The sequence below is a fragment of the Humulus lupulus genome, chromosome 1, assembly GCF_963169125.1.
Source record: "Humulus lupulus chromosome 1, drHumLupu1.1, whole genome shotgun sequence".
Lineage (NCBI taxonomy): Eukaryota > Viridiplantae > Streptophyta > Magnoliopsida > Rosales > Cannabaceae > Humulus > Humulus lupulus.
Genome location: NC_084793.1, coordinates 215,629,702 through 215,646,512, shown reverse-complemented (window position 1 = coordinate 215,646,512; position 16,811 = coordinate 215,629,702).

Here is a 16,811-nt window from a genome sequence, read left to right as displayed (position 1 = left end):
GGCGCCCCAGTGCTAGGCAGGGCAGAGAGTGGGACTCTGCCTATTTTGGGGCAGTGCCCCAGCGCCACCTAGCAGCGCCCCAGCACTAGTCCATTTTCCAGCAAACCTGTTTTAGGGCTCGAGATGACTTTTAAGGCTCTGGGATGGGTTCCTTTACTCTGGTTGCGTAGTTTGGGAGTCCCGAGAGGACGAGATTGGTCCCGAGAGTGAGGTTTTAGATTATAAACCTTTTTATGATTTATTTTATTGATGGGATTCCATATTTGGTTATGAATAGGTGACCGCTAAAGGATCAAAGGATTGATCGTTCTCAAGGGTCGTTCTTTTACTAATTCTTGCTCGAAATCGAGGTAAGAAAACTGCACCCTATCTATGTGACATACGTGGTTATTATTGAAGCATGTCGAGTGTTTAAATGTGATGCATGTGATGCACGAGAAACATGTGATTAGGGCATTCCATGAATATTGAATATGAGATTGCTCAGAGCTTGAGTGTCTGTGTTTATGCATGATCCTAATTATGCTAGCAATTGTTAAGTAAGCATGTTGAATGCCCTGCATTTGGATATTTGACATATGATATATGCTTGGTAGCATTGCTTACTTGTGCGTGGCCTTGACTATTCAGGATTGGCATTAGTCGCGTGTTATTGACCTAAGAGCCAGAAATGGCATAAGCGTCATGAACGTAGAGTCGATAAAAGATTAGATCTAATCGATATCGGCATTGAATGACTCAAATGAGCATTAATGCTGGATCGACCCTAAGTTTGATGAAAATTATAAGCGCTTGTCTAGTCTATGACTAGTTACTCAGAGCCAGGGCCAAAGGCCTAGGTGACTGTTTGTCACATGGCTAAGTGAGCGGAATCCCAAAGTTGTGACTCTATGGTCACTCGGTAGGTTTATGTTGGTGACTATTCATCAGATACCTATCTCGTTTAAGCTAGTGAAATGATCACTTATTTGTAAAGCCTAGGTGACCCTATCGTCACATGGCTAATGGGAACGGAACCCACCTTAGTGACTTTTACAACTGTCACTCTTCTATTTAGGGATAAAAGTCCTGCATGATTATTATGATCATCGGTTGATATTTATACTCAACATTACGTGAACTTATTTGCATGCATGATTAAGGCTGTTATTTCTAGGCATGCACTTTATGATCTGATGACATGTTATTACTGTTCATGACCATATTGATTTTTCTTGCTAGGCTTTAGCTCATGGGTGCTATGTGGTGCATGCAAAGGCAAAAGAAAGCTGGACCATCTCTGAGTTGGAGAGCTTAGGTGGCGATGTGTACATATGCCACTTTTCGACCGCCATGGCTGAGGGTTGAAAGAGGAACTAGGGTTAAACCCTGTTTTGCCTCTTAGATTGGCTGGTTATAAATATTTTCTTGTAATAGACCTTTAAATTATATTTTTGGGATCCCAATGTATACAGTAAACATTCTAATGAAACGTTATATCTTAACCAAAATTTGTAATCCCTAAACTGCTAATCATACTTAGTTACACGATTATGTCCAAATGACTCGATTAGCCAGTTTAGCACTGTTTAAAAAATGTACCGTAACGGTCCCTGGAGTTTAGGGCGTTACATTTATCATTTCGGTCGAGAATCTAAACTGGCTTCTCCTCATATGATAAATCTTGATCTAGCTCCAAGTTCTCATAACTCAGCACGTGTGTAGAATCTGAGACATATTTCCGGAGCATGGATACATGAAACACATTGTGAACCCCTGATAGAGCTGGAGGCATCGCCAATTTGTAAGTGACCTCTCCACCCATTCCAGAATCTCAAAGGGGCCAACAAACCTAGGGCTCAACTTGCCCCGTACACCAAACTGTTTCATTCCTCTCAAGGGAGAAACTCTGAGAAATACATGGTCACCGACTTGAAACTCTACGCTCCTGTGTGTCAAGTCTGAGTAACTCTTTTGGAAACTTTGGGAGGCGAGCATTCGAGCTCTAATCATTTTAATCGCCTCATTGGTCCTCTGAACAACCTCAAGACCTAGATATCTCCTCTCACCTGTCTCATCCCAATGGATAGGTGATCTACATTTTCTCCCATATAACATTTCATATGGAGCCACTCTGATAGTCGCCTGATAACTATTATTGTACGAAAACTCAATAAAAGGGAGATAATTACTCCAAGATCCCCAAAATCCAGCACACAGGCTCGTAGCATATCCTCCATTATTTGAATCGTCCTCTTAGACTGTCCGTCCATCTAAGGATGATAAGCGATACTAAACCGCAACTGTGTGCCCATAGCCTTCTACAGGCTCTCCTAAAACTTTGAGGTGAAGGTGGGGTCCCTGTCGGATACTATCGACCTTGGAGCCCTACGAAGTCATACGATTTCCTTCACATACAACTCAACATACTGCTCCATAGTATAAGTTGTCCTAACAACTGTCCACAATCACCCACACTGAATCATGTTGTCCCACGGTCTTTGGCAATCCAACCACAAAGTTCATGGTGATATCCTCCCACTTCCACTCTGGAACCCCTAGAGGCTGCAACAACCCTGATAGCCTCTGATGTTTAGCCTTTACCTGCTAATAATTCAAACACTTGGCCACATAATCTACCACATCCCTCTTCAGCCTCGACCACCAATACAGAGTCCTCAAATCTTGGTACATCTTCGTCGTACACGGATTTAAAGAATAGGGAGTGGTATGAGACTTATCCAGTATCTCTAATCGAATACCTAAATCCATCGGAACGCAAATCCGGCCCTTGTACTTCAGTAGTCCCATCTCTGAAATAGATAAGTCTTTAGCCACCCCGGTTAAAACGCTATCTTTGTGCTCTCTCAACTAGGGATCCTCCCCCTGTGCCTCCTTGATCCTCTCAAGGAGCGTAGACTAAAGAGTGATGTTGGCTAACTGACCGACCACCAATTCTATACCCGCTCTAGTCATCTCGTCAACTAACTTATCTGATATCTGTCTCGAACTGAAAAACTGTCCTGGGCCCTTTCGACTCAGCGCGTTGGCCACTACATTGGCCTTCCCAGGATCTATGGCTAGCAACAAAGTTTGAATAAAATAATGAGAGTGTCTAAGTATGCATACATGAGAAAAGAAATGATTCAAATAAAATCAATTTTACATCTCAAGAGATGGGACTTAGACTCCCTAAAGAGATTCACGGTTGATGGTAACCTATCTTAATACTAGTAACCAAACTAGTATTAGGTTCAATAGGTAATAACAAGTCAATCAAGTTAATAGATAGTAGTACTCAAATTTTGTCCCATCTGAGATATGAGCACTAGTGTGTTACCGAAATGAGGGTTAAAACCGAAAGGTTTTTTAATAGAACTCAGTCTTGAAAAGACAAGTATTTTAGGGTAACAAAATACTGTAAGAGTTCTACCTATATAGACCTAGGGGTGGTGCCGCCCCTCATGAGAATTGGAAGTCATTCTCATGAAAATTTTATGAATGGAATGTGCACATGGCCATTAACGGTGCAAAAGCGAGACATTGAGGTCTCAAGTGAACATAGCAAAGGTGTGTGTATTATCACCAGTTTGTTATCAAGGGATAGTGGTTCAATGCTTCGGCAACTAAAATTTCAACAAACATTGTGATAATTACACTAAGGTAAAATTGAAGTCAAAAGACATTTTACTTTATGCACCAATGCAAAGGTTTCTATAGAGAGTGATTATTTAATCAAGTGGGGGAATATTATATTTTAATATAATGTTTGATTGATTAAATAAGTGTTACAAAAGTGATTATTTAATCTAGTGGGGGAATGTTATATTATTTCATATAATATAATATTAGATTAAATAATGTGACAAAATGTGATTTGTCACACCTTGTAACATATTATTGAGAGTCACAAAATTAGACACATGTGTATGCCTAAATGTGACATATTTTGGAGTTACAAAATCAGTTCCAAATTTGTAACTCCCAAATATTACCCAATAATGTGTATATTATATGTTACACATTTAAGATTGGATTTCATAAAGCCATATGAGAAATGGCTGATAGAGATGTGATTTTAACTCCCATATTGTGTATGGAAGTTACAAAATCAAGTGGGAATAAATTGGAACGTTTTGGAAAAAAACTAAAAAATTGGTTGCTGAAAATGACCAAGGGCCACGGCGCTTCAGATTCGGTTTTTATCCAATTTTGAACATTTCCAACAGCCAAGTAACTCCCAAATCTCTATTTTAATTCCATAAAACATCCAATTAATCATTAGTAACAGCCATGGGGTTGGTGGAATTTGAAATTCAAAGGGTGTCTCAAAACTCTATAAATAGGAGCCTAATGCTCACTTGTAAGACACACCATTTTCCATCCACAAAGCACTTGGCTGGAAAATACACCAAAAGGCTTGATAATTCTAGAGAGCCATTTCCTATAGAGATCCCTTAGTGCTTAGAGAATAGGGGGAAATAAGCTTTTGGACAAAGGTCTTGAACCTTGTTCAAGTTGGTGATCCCCACTACTCTACACTTTGGTTGTGTGAGAGTTTGTTTTATTTTCATTCTTTTGATCTTATTGTTCTTATTTACTTGTATTATTAATGTTTTGAGTTTGTAATCTTCTTATTCTACCTTTTTATATTTACTTGTATTTTGAGCAATTGAGTTGTAATATTTATTTAATCAATTACCTTGTCCATTGTATTTTTGCATAGAGTTGTATTTTGGTTTTTCCATATTTCCATTGAGTATAAAATATATTCTCTAACATTCAAAAGCTTATATTTCATTTTCAATGGAAGGAGAAACCATGGAGATCATATGAGGATCCAACTTTGAAAAGATGGTAAGATAAGGTAATGTTCTTCTTTGGTTTTCTTAGAAGATGTAATGGTTTTCATATAGTGATAGAAATGAGAAGAAGAAAAGTTTATAAATGAGATTCATTGTTTTCTAACCTCCTTTGTTTTTTAGTGGTTAGATTAGAAGATAATATAATATCTTGAGTTTTTGTTATATGTGATTAACATGTAAATAATCTAGTAGATTATTGGGTAGTATGCTAGCATGTCATAGAACTTATTTTGTGTTAATGGGAAATTATTAGAATGACAACTATGAGTTTTATATGACATGTATAAATATATTGATTTTGTGAATCAATAGAAATGTGAAATCATATGTGTATGATATTATTAATTCATGTTTTCATATTAGTATGATATAAGTCATATATTGACAACAATGTGAAATTATATTGAAATATAATCATGCAAACATTTGTGAGATGTTAATATGTTTATCCTATATTATGGCAATGTGATGAGTTACTATTTATTTGGTAAATAAAAGGAATTATTTGAGAAATGAAATTTCCCATTTAAGTGTTTACCATCTCACTTTATGAGATAAGAAAAGATGAACCTAAGGGGGTTACATATTTTGATAAGTGTCTTGCCATTGCAAGAAAAATGAATCAAAGTGGATTAAAAAATTGTGGGATGACATATTGACTCAATAGACTTATAGTCTAGAGTGTGGTCAAATAAAATATATTTGAGAATTATTTAGTGACAATAATTCTTAAATATTCAATGAGGAGACATTTTCAAAATTGGAGAAGAAATTTTGAATCTTTACATCAATGGTGAATAAAAGATAACTTTATTCATTTTGGTTAAAGATGGTGATATGTTTAAATTAATCTCAATGAGGAGATAATTTTAAAAAAAACATAAGAAATTAAAGTGTTTAAATAAATCAATGAGGGTTTATTTTCTTTGATTTAAAGTGTTTAAAAAATTGACATTTTCATTTTGATTTTGATGAGGAAATCAATGGATGTCAAATTGTTGTTTTCAAAAGAGACTCTTAAGAAATACACAAAAGTTGTTTAAGTGATTTTGAGATTATTTAGACAACTAAAAGTAAGAGTTGCTTTGAAAGAAATGTGCCTTGCTTTAGCAAGTAAATAAATCAAGATAAACATTGAGGTTTTATCTTGAGAGTTTATCATGTGGCATAGAGGACTCATGATGAACTTTGAGAATCATAGGTCTTGATTTATCTTGGAGGATAAAGGACTTAATAGAAATGAAGAGATTTCTATTTTAAAGTGATATTTTATTATCATTATGTGAGAAATGTGGGGGTGATGCTCCAAAGTTAATCAATTTATTTTGTTGTTAATCAATTGATTAATTTGGTCATCCTATAAAATAGGTGATTTGGAATTCCACATTTTAAATCACATTGGCTATATGTGTATAGAATGAATAAATCTAGACATGCTTGGTGTCTAAAGTTACTGTTTGTAATATTTTGATTCAAGAAGGAATCAATTTAAAACATAAAGGAGAATTTTAGAAAGAAAGAGATTTCTAGAATTAATATTCAAATGTTTATCTTGTGAAAGGCGGCACCGTCCTCCGAGCATCGCGCCTAGCAGCACCCTCTATCCATATATGATTCTCGGCCCCCTTAGTTGTAAGGACCTTGTCCACTACCTGTGCATAAGTGGTAGTCCCCGGATCCAAGGTTATCTTAACATCACGGGTGATCATGACATTCAATCCCAGCATACACCCATGTCTTCGTGCCATATCAGTCAGCACCAAATTTGGTGCGAACTTCACCAATCGGTCAAACCTCAAAGCATACTTAGTTACTGTCATGCGATTCTGAGTCAGGTTAGTAAACTCGTCAACCTTCGCAGCTCGGACTGCGACACTGTAATACTTCTCATTAAAAATGTTTCTGAACTCTTCCCAGGTCATAACCGCGATATTCCTTCCCTGAGACACCACATCCCACCAGATGTGGGCATCCTCTCTAAACATGTAGCTAGCACAAGCTACCCTCTCATTCCATTCCACCGTCATAAAATCCAGGATGGAAGTAATCATGTTCATCCATTGCTCTACCCGCAGTGGGTCTGGTCCACCCTCGAAGGTGGGAGGATGCTGCTTCCTGAACCTCTCATACAATGGTTCCCATCTATTCTTCACAGCAGGCTCATCAAGCACTGGTGCCACAACCTGTGGAACCTGCAACCCAATGCCCTAAGGAGGGGCTTGTTGCCTCAAATGTCGAAGCTCTTCTTCTTTTCGGTGAATTCTAGCTTCCATCTCGACAAATAACTATTGCCAATTCGGTGGGCCAGGTGGAGGGTCTTGACCCTGGTTGTCATCCTCGGGCCTATTGCCGCAGAGTCTAATTGTTCGCTGAGGCATTATCACAATATGCCTGCAATCAATGACGCCAATCATCGGTCATGATAACAACATCCAAAACCACCCCCAATTCACATCAACCATTCACAACTAGCAAATCCGCATAAACATAGATTACACATAACAATCAACGGGGCCATGCCCTAGCATCATGCATTTGTCTACTCATTCATCATTTTTTACATAAATACTCAAGCAAACAAGGAATTTAATCAAGCAATCAAGCATATAATTCAATAATTACCAACCAACCTGAGTCGAGCTTGTCACTGGCAGCGAGCGTTCATGTTCAGTCGATCTCCAGGAACCATAAAACTTGTCTCGCTCTAATACCAAGTTGTAACGCCCCACATCACTATTACTGCTTCCTAGATTGACGATTGGCCCTGCAAACCAACACGAGTCTTAAAATCATGCTTTGTCCTCACTCGCACGCTTCCTAGGAAAACTTCCCTGGAGGTCACCCATCATGAGACTACTCCATGTCAAGCACACTTAACTTTGGAGTTCTCAAGGGATGGGCTACCGAAAAGAAGATGCATATTGTTGGTATAGGTAGTACCCATGAATCCATTTAAGCCCTCTTAAACTGTGTAGACCCATACCTACACATTCTTAGAATCATCACACTTGACTTTCCCCAGGCAATGTGGGATTGCATAGCTTTTACCCGGTCTTTCCTCCTGCTTATCATGAGATTTTAACTGTCGCAATCACCCTCCTAAGGGGTCGACGTCCCCGTCGGCCACACTTCCGGTTGGGTCAAGGCTCTGATACCAAGTTATAACACCCTACTTCCTTAGAGCTGTTACTAAGTGAGTTAAAAACGTGCCATTAGCTCGCTAATCAAGGTTTTAGGTCAAAAGTGTAACTAAAGTGAGACAAAATTCATTTAAAGACATTGAATATAAAATATTTGGTTATTCATTAAAAAAATAAAGAGTTAAACATTTGGGATCCCAAAATATTGTTTCAAAAATACTTTACATCTTAAAATACATTTAAGGTCGACTTAAGCGAAAAATCTATACCAATACATTACATTTTCCCAAAATAACCCTGGCCATGGCAGCCAAGTAGGCCGAACATGTACCCGTCGCTCCACTCTCTCCATACTCGTGGTTGGTCGACCTTTCCTTTGCCCTTACCTGCACCATAAAGAACCCGTGAGCCGAAGACCAGCAAGAAAACTCAACAAAAAATAATTTACACATGCATATCTATTAGCAGCATTTAACAAAGCTGCCAACAGGCTAAACATATAGCGGCCATGCTGTCCTAGGCGCTTTACCAGGCCCTGGGTTCACGGTCTTCACCGAGAGGATGACTCCAGCATCCTAGGGGGGGTCTCGCCTTAACGGCCTGCACTCCACGTGCTCAATGCCATTCCCAGACCCTTGTCGTACTCGGCTTTGTACTCCGCGTGCTCAACGTCGTTCCCGACCCCTTGTCGTGCTCGGCTATCTACCATTCTCGACCTTCGTCGTTCCCGACCTTCGCCGTACAATAAAAAATATGCATTACATAGCATAAAATAAAAAAATATTTAAACATATATTAAACATAGACAATAGGGCTACGCCATGCAATTCAATCAATAGAGTCGTTCCCTGCAATGCAAGCAATAGGGCCACGCCCTACTCTACGGGTACAACAATTTTCTTACTTGTGTCCCAAGCTATCTGAGCACCGCAATCCCAAGCAAAGTCCTGTAACACAAGCCTCACTGATAACCTTAAGGATGGTTTCGACCCTCAGCAGTCTATAATCCTGCTCCTAGCTTTGATTCCCCAATTCACAACCTCAAATTCAAAGCTTTCTCCTCAAAAGTCCCAAAACCTCCCAAGCCTCAAGAGAGAGATGTGATCGAGAAAGAGAGAGAGAGAGAGTGGAAAGGGCTGAGAGTATGTTTCTTCTGATCAGTTCTAGACTTCTAAAGCCTAAGTTATCCCCTTTGCACCAAAATGTCCAAATTGCCCATAACTTAACTCTTATCCTTTTAATACTACAAAGGGAAAATCCATCATTTGTCACATTCCCGCCAATCCCTCGAGTATTCCTATAAATCCTCATTTAATCCCAACATATCCAAATAATTGCTAAATTACTACCCATTACTCAATAAATCCCGAAAAGATATAACATTCCCAAAATACCCCTAGGCTCCTCCTGAGCCGGGTATTTGACCCCGTTGTGACTTTCTAGCTAAACTGCTCCCTAGGACCGTCTCAGATCGTGCCTCACAAATATATCACCACTCGCATGTGGTATCAATCACAATATACACAAATATTGCATTTATGCCCTCAACGGGCTAAAATTACAAATATGCCCCTCATAACCAAATGGGCCCCACATGCATATTTAATCTACCTAAACATGCATTTCTAATCACATAATTATCAAATTCACATATTAACGTAATTAAATCAATTATTGCCCTCCTGGCATGCTAATCAAGGTCCTAAGCCTTATTAGCAAATTTGGGACACTACACTGCTGGGGCATTAGTGAGTCCAAAAGACATTACTAGAAACCCTTAGTGCCCCTAGCGAGTTATGAAAGCTATTTTAGGAATGTCTCCATCCTTTACCTTCAGCTGATGGTACTCAGATCGCAGATCAATCTTTGAGAACACAGCTACCCCTTCTAGTTGATCAAAAAGGTCATCTATCCTAGGAAAATGATACTTGTTCTTAATGGTGACCTTGTTGAGTTCTCAATAATCGATGCACATTCTCATGCTTCCATCCTTCTTTTTCACAAATAGGACTGGTGCCCCCATGGCGAATGATTAGGTCTTATGAACCCCTTATCCAACAACTCCTATAGTTGGGTCTTGAGTTCCTTCAACTCTACAGGTGCCATTCGATACGGTGCTTTAGATATTGGTGTTGTTTCTGGTGCAAGTTCAATCATGAATTCTATTTCTTTTGTCCGGGGGTAAAACTTGTAATTCATCAGGAAACACTTCCGAAAACTCACAAACGATGTGAACATTCCCTGGTTTCAATTATATCTCGGATTTATCCACCACAGTAGCCATATATGCCAAACACCCATGCTGCATCATATTTTGAGCTTCCATTGCCGATATTATGGGCGTACGAAAACCCACCACTTCTCCCTTAAAAGAAAAAAGTTCTCCTTCCTCTGGTCTGAACTCCACAGTCTCTGCCGACAGTCAATCGTCGATCCATGTTTGGATAACCAATGCATGCCAAGTACAGCATCATAGTCTGGTATGTCTAACTCTATAAGGTCTGTCGGGCACTCCCTGCCCTCTACTGTTATAGATGCTGACTATAACAACCTAGTTGATGACATCACGTCACCTGACGGTAACATTGTACTAAAACTACACTCAAACAATTTTCTTTCTTTCTCTCTCTAGTTCTCATACTCTCTCTCTCTCCCTCCCTCCTCTTGCACGCCAGCCACAATGAACTCTCTCTCCCCATTGCTCACCTTCTTATTTCCCTAAAGGTCCATCAATTAAAGCTAATGGAAAGGGAAACTAATCAAGTCTCTTTCCCAAATCTAGAGAATTAAATGAAAAAATAGAAAGGAAAACAAAACCAATCATTTCCCTTTTTCTGTGCTGTCATCCACACTCATCCCCTCTCTCCTTTTTTTTTTGTTACAATTTATTTACTCACCAAATCAAGACATCCAACCAAAAATGCTCTATTGATTAATTGGTGATTTTTCTTACCCAATTTAGCTAATATCCCTTAATTAATTCATATAAATACAAAGTAAAAGGAAAAGAAGACCATTGCTTTCCCACTATAGTCCACACGCCTATCACTCTCTTTCCCCTTCTTTTTATTTTATTTTTTAAATTCTATAATTTCTTTAATAAATAAAATAAAAGGAAATTAAGTGTAGAAAATGCTATTACATGCCCACCATGCATTCCATGCACATGCACACACCTAATTGCTCAAGTGCATCACTACTTACCATGCACCTTGGTGCATTCAACCAACACTCATTTTCTTACTAGTTAAATAAATAAATAAATAAAACAACTAACAATTAAATTCACATTATTACTACCAAACAATTAAAATAATTTCTAACACTTAACAATTATTAATAAAAAAAGCACAAAATTAATTAAAAAAATTGGTGCGCTACAAGAGGATAACAATAACTTCCTCATAGTTATCTCTTCCATTTACATGCTTTAATAGGTCTGTTTTATGTTGATTGTTTGGTTTGATTTTCTTTATTGGGCTTTAGCTCACCCCCTTTTTCCCTCTCCATAGACAAGAACTAAATATGTGATGGCATGATGAGCGGGGACTTGTTCCAAGAAGGTGCATGTGCTCTTTGAGGGGACCGAATGGACAACGACGATCCTATTAACACCATATTTTATTATTAGTTTTATGAAATACATTTAATTTATGTTGGGACATATTTTATTTAAATTGCATGTTTTGACTTTATCTTTTACAAAACTCAGCTCCTGGGCATTAATAAAGGCTATTTTCTTTTGCATTAAAAATGTTTATTCAATGAATATGTCCTAGTTAAATTAGGGCGTTACAATGTATTGGGAACTTTGCCAAGGAACCACTCATTCTCCATTCGTTAAAACTCCCCGAGGTTCAAAAGTGAAAAGGGAGCACTAACAAAGACCTTGAAGGCAATTAGGAATAATCTTTGGTTTCTAATTTTAATATTACACAATTATTCCTAAAAACAAAATGAGTTTTTTTTGTTTTGTTTTTTTTTTCAGTTTTAAAAGATAAAAAAAAGAGAGAATTACTTACCTCTGTACCTTTTTTAAAGGAGAACCTTTACTTATTATTACCTCCCTGGCAGTGACACTAAAATTTGATCAACGCCCAAAATGTGACATCCACTAGCGGTGGTTGCAGTATAGATCGGGTGGTCGATTCCACAAGAAGGCAAAGAAACAAAGTTATAAAAATAAATAGAGTGTAGAGATAAATAATGTTAGAAAAAGATAAGAAGTGATATTTTTGTTGTTTTTAATAATTTAAAGATTACAAATAAAGATAGGATAAAAGTGTGATGTAACAAAAGGTAACAAGAAGGAAGGATGAAGAGCCACATATATGCATACTTATTTATTTGGATATTTGATTCACAAAAGTTACACAAATGAAAAGTTCACATCTCAACTATTCATTTGGAATATTTAACATTGAAGCAAAAATATATTTCACAAATATGTATTTAAGTGATTAATATTATTTGCCATGGAAAGAGGAGATAAGTCTTACGAGATTCCAAAAATGGCAACATACCATTGGCAATAATGCAATAAAATATTGGACATAAAACCTAACACAAATATTACCTTCACTTTCTATAAAATACATAGAAAGAACATGGATAATTCTATATAAATTTAGCAAAAGTAAATATATATGAATGAGATGGAGAAAACGATAAAGATACTATCTATATTATTTTTACTAATTTGATAATACATAGAAAGTGCTTGAAAAAATCTATATACTATTAACAAATATAAATAGAGATAATAAGATGAAGAGAAATAGATGAACTAAAACAAATCACTCAAATATATAAACTTTAAGCACATTGTGATTCAAAAATAACAAATAAAGTCACAGTCCATATAGGATCATCCTAACCTTCCTAAAAAGGTTAGCCTAATATGCTACACATTCTCATAAAAATTCTAGAGGAAAAATAAGAGAAGTGAGAATAAAATTTGGTAGAGTTTTGCTACCTAAAAATTACATATCAAACTAATAAAAAGATTTTCTATTTATAGAGCCTAAAAAATGATTGAAAAATAAATAAATAAAAGTTTGGGGTTACAAAAGATAATAATATATGATATTGAAATTATATTTATTATTATTAGTATTATTTTTGGTCTGTTGATAATTTTTATTTTTGCTTTTGTTATGCATGGAGGAGAAGTGTGATAAAAAAATGGAGAAAAATGAGTGCTGATGGGATTAATTAGTCTAAGAAGAGCAGAGTTTGACTCACTTGATTAGCACATTGAATAGAAAAGTGACATGTGGAGCATTAATGAAAGGGAGAAGAAGGTTGCTAGCAACTGGGTCGGGCGCAGGTCACGTGCGGATCGCCAACCGGGTCGCGGGGCAGGCTGGGCTGCTAGGGTGATGCATGTCGCGTGGAGAGCGCACTAGGTGGTGCGCTAGCTACAAAAGGCAGGCAGCCCTGTCTGGGCCTGCGCGAGGTGGGCTGGAGCCTTGCTTCTATGGGTAGGTGCTTGCAAAAATGCCAATTTCTAAATTCTCTCTTCAGCTTTAATTCTTTTCTTTTCTCTTCATTTTAAAGTACCAAAATAACACAAATTAAATTAAAATTAATACTTTCAATTATAAAATATATCACATTAAATCCAAGAAAATATTATTTAAAACTCAATTTATTTGAACATTTAAGATCAATAAAATCTGCATTTTTCACCACTAATCAGTTGAGCACAAGTCTGATTAGAAATACAAGCTCTCGGCATGGAGTTGAGTGCATATGAAAGTTGGGGCCCTGCTGCCCTTAAAACAATACTTTAAGAGCTTTACCGATTGGGTTGGTATCTCTCCCTTCCAACTTTAAATGAATTCGTATCAAATCCTGGCAACACTGAAGCCGCTATACTTCGAGCTAAAGTGGCATGAGCCATCACCCTATGAGATTCTTTACTTCATCTGTTTGAAGAGAAACCCATCTCGGAAACAAGGCGGAGATGGTTTTTACTACCTTTCAAGCTATCCTAAGGACAGGAAGTTCTTCGAAGATATTCCTATTCACCCCCAAACTTCAAGACAATTTTTATGGACCACCGGTCTCGATCCATCAAAACTTTATTCCTTCCAAAGAATTCGTAAGTACCTCTTCTAGTTTCAAACTTAACTTTGGTTTCTTTTCTTCAGTTTAGGAATTCATTTTCTTGCATCCAATTGCAACAAACTTTGAACACCCCGAGCCTACCTCGATTATGGTAGACAGGCGAGCAGAGATGGCCAAACTCCCATACGGCAAGCGCTCGTTGAATTATTTGTTCCATGAGGACAAGCTTCGCCTCTGTTGTATTCTCGATGAAGGCGAGTCCACTGATGATGATTATATCAACAAGTATGCCAAGTGGGAAGATGTTCCTGTCCCAGGCTCCTTCAAACCTGGTCGAAAGAAGCGAATAGTTGTTAGGAAAATATGTATTTTGCCTCAGTGGAAATAATAATAAATTACAACTCTATGCAATATATTACAAATAAATAATGATTGATTAAAAAGAGTTACAACTCTATAACTAAAAATTACAAATAAACAAAGAAAATGAAGAAGATAATGAAGAATAAGAGAATAGTAAAATACAACTCTAAGGAAAAGGTTACAAATAAAGTAAACTGTTTGAAACAAAGGAAAAGAAAAGATTACAACTCTTGAACAAGAAATACAAGTAAATAGAGAAGAACAATATAAAGATGAAAAGCAATAGAATGAAAGAAAGGAACAAGAAACAAAAGATAAACAACTCTCACTAACACTGCCAAAGTGAAGAGTGTTGGGGATCACCAACTTGAACAAGGTTTGAAACCTTTGTCCAAAAGCTTATTTCCCCCTAACTCAAGCACTAAGGGATCTCTCACAGATTATAGGAAATGCTTTATGGAATTATCAAGCCTCAAGGTGTTTCTAGCCAAGTGCTCTAATGGATTGAAATGTTGTGTCTTACAAGTGAGCTATAGGCTCCTATTTATAGAGGTTAGAGACACCCTTTGAATTTCAAATTCCACCAACCCCCATGGTTGTTTACCAATGTTTAATTGGATTAATATGGAATTAAAAATGAGATTTGGGAGTTATTTGGGTTTTTTGAGCCGTTCAACAAAGATTGAAAAAACTGAAAAGAAATGGTCAGTTTTTAGCCTGTGGCCACGACCACTAGCCTCTGTCCCACAGGCCGCGGCCACCAACATTCAGTGGCTGCGGCCACTGACCATTTTTAGCACTAAAAAATGTGCTATTTTTCCAAACGGTTCCAAACCCTCCCAAATGATTTTGTAACTCCCAAAATACATTATTGGGGTTAAAATCATATCTCTAACAGCCATGTCACAAATGGCTTTATGAAATTCATCTCAATATTGTGTAACAACAAATTTACACAATAAAGGGTAATATTTGGAAGTTACAAATTTGTAACACCAAATATGTTACATTATTTGGATATATCTCATATATCTAAATATTGTAACTCTCTATTATATGTTACAATATGTGACACTCTTTGTCACATTTAATTAATCTAAAACATTATATTATAATATAATATAATATAATATTACATTAGATTATAAAATAATATGACATTCCCCGGCTAGATTAAATAGTTATCTATTGTAACACTTATTTAATCAATCATTATATTTTAAAATATAACATATTCCCCACTTGATTAAATAAGAACTCTCTCTTATAGGAGTCATTGCATTAGTGCATAAAGCAAAGTGTTTTTCAACTTGAACTTTACTATAGTGTAATTATCACAAAATTTGTCGAAAATTTGGTTGCACTAGGCATTGAACCATCTTTTCATGATAACAAATTGGTGATAACACACACACCTTTGCAATGTTCACTTGCGACCTCTATGTCTTGCTTTACACCGTTAATGGGCATGTGCACTTTCCATTCATGGATGTTCTTGAGAATACTCCCAATTCTCATGAGAGGCGGCACCACCCCTAGGTCCATTTAGGTAGAATTCTTACAGTATTTTGTTACCAAAAATACTTGTCTTTACAAGACTGAATTCTATTAAAAAACATTTTGGTTTTAACCATCCACTTGGTAACACACAAGTACTCAATATCTCAGATGGGACTTGTTTTGAGTACAACTAATATTCACTTGATTGATTTGTTATTACCTATTGAACCTAACACTAGTTGAATAACTAGTGTTAAGATAGGTTACCATCAATTGTGAATCTCTTTAGGGAGTTTAAGTCCCATCCCTCGAGATGATGTGGCCACTAAATCCCTCGTTAGTGGCTTAGTGAAAGGATCCGCCAGATTTTCACTTGTTCTCGCATAGGACATTAAGATGACTCCTCTTTGAATCAATTCTCATACATATCCATGTCTTAGACTAATGTGTCTAGACTTCCCATCATACACTCCGCTGTATGCTCTAGCCAATGTCGCTTGGCTATCACAATGTATCGATATAGTAGATACATTCTCTTTGATTAGGGGAATCTCTATCAACAGATCCCTTAACCATTCGGCCTCTTTGCCGGTAGCACCTAGAGCTATGAACTCTGCTTCCATAGTGGAATAAGATATATAGGTTTGTTTCTTGGAACCCCAAGAAATTGCACCTCCACCAAATGTAAATACCCAACCAGTTGTGGACAAGTTGTCCCCAAGATTGGATATCCAACTTGCATCTGTATATCCTTCTAATATCGAAGGAAATTTGGAGTAGTGAAGGCTTAGTCCTTTGTTTTTCTTGAGATAACCTAGGACTCTTCCAATTTCCTTCCAGTGATCCACACTTGGATTACTTGTAAACCTACTAAGTTTACTTATCGCAAATG